The sequence below is a fragment of the Orycteropus afer genome, unplaced genomic scaffold (genome assembly GCF_000298275.1).
Source record: "Orycteropus afer afer isolate SDZICR_OR568_19922 unplaced genomic scaffold, OryAfe1.0 scaffold00674, whole genome shotgun sequence".
Taxonomy (NCBI): domain Eukaryota; kingdom Metazoa; phylum Chordata; class Mammalia; order Tubulidentata; family Orycteropodidae; genus Orycteropus; species Orycteropus afer.
Genome location: NW_006922261.1, coordinates 993,626 through 995,315, shown reverse-complemented (window position 1 = coordinate 995,315; position 1,690 = coordinate 993,626).

Below are 1,690 nucleotides of genomic sequence, written 5' to 3'. Positions count from 1 at the left end.
AAGGGCCTTCCCCTTTTCTGCTGACCCTCCACTTTACCAAGCATGATATCCTTCTCCAGGGAATGGTCCCTTCTGACAACATGCCAAAGTAGGTGAGACAAAGTCTGGCAATTCTCACTTCTAAGGTGCATTCATTACGGCTTTACTTCTTCCAAGACAGATTTGTTTGTTCTTCTGGCAGTTCATGGTGTTTTCAACATTCTTCACCAACACCGCAATTCAAATACACCAAATCTTCTTCAGTCTTCCTTATTTATTGTCCAGCTTTCACATGCATAGGAAGCTACTGAAAATGCCACTACTTGGGTCAAGCGCACCTTAGTCTTCAAAGTGACATCTTTGCTTCCTAACATTTTAAAGAGATCTTTTGCAGCAGATTTTCCCAGTGCAATGTTTTCTGATTTGTTGACCACTGCTTCTATGGGCATTAATTGTGTATCCAAGTAAAATGAAACCTCTGACAATTTCAATCTTTTCTCCATTTATTGTAATGTTGCTTATTGGCCCAGTCATGAGAATTTTTGTTTTCTTTATGTTGAGATGTATTCCATACTAAAGGCTGTAGTCTTTGACCTTCATCAGCAAGTGCTTCAAGCCTTTTAAGCAAGAAGGTTGCGTCATCTGCATATTGCAAGTTGTTAATGAGTCTTTCTCCAATCCTGATACTGTGTTCTTCTTCATACAGTCTAGCTTCTCAGATTATTTGCTCAGCATACAGATTGAATATTGTGGAAGGATACAACTCTGATGCACACCTTTGCTGATTTTAAACCATTTATTATCCCCCTATTTGAACAACTGCCTCCTGGTCTATGTACAAGTTCCTCATGAGCACAATTAAGTATTGTGAAATTCCCATTCTTTCCAATGTTATCCATAATTGTTATGATCCACACAGCCTTAGGATGGTCAATAAAAAACAGATAAACATCTTTCTGATATTCTGTTTTTAGACAATATCCATCTGACATCACCAATGAAATCTCTCATTCCACATCCTCCTCTGAATCCAGCTTGAATTTCTGACAATTTCCTGTCTATATACTGATGCAACTGTTTTTGAACTATCTTCAGCAAAATTTTTACTTGTGTGTCATACTAAGGATATTGTTCAGTAATTTCTGCATTTTGTTGGATCACCTTTCTTTGGAATGGGCACAGCAATGCAACTCTTCCAGTGGGTTGGCCAGGTATCTGTCTTCCAAATTTCTTGGCATAAATGAGTGAGCACCTCCAGACCTGTATCTGTTCATTGAAACATCAACATCTAAAGCACTTAGAACATCTAAACATTTGGATATTTAAACATTAGAACATTTGAAACATCTAAAGCACAAAGAACAGTGTGTACCAGTTGCTGTGGTGTCAACTCTAACATATAGTGACCCAATGTGTGTCAGAGTAGAACTGTGCTCCATAGGGTTTTCAATGGCTGATTTTTTGGAAATATATCACCAGATCTTTCTTCTGAGGCACCTCTAGGTAGACCTGAAACTCCAACTTTTTGAGTAGCAGCCAAACATATTTACTGTGGGCACTACCCAGGGAACAGTGCCTGTTGTTGTTGTTGTTAGGTTCCGTCAAGTCAGCTCCGACTCATAGCAATCCTATGTGCAACAGAATGAACACTGCCCAGTCCTGTGCCAGCCTCACAATCCTTACTATATCTGAGCTCATTGTTGCAGCCACT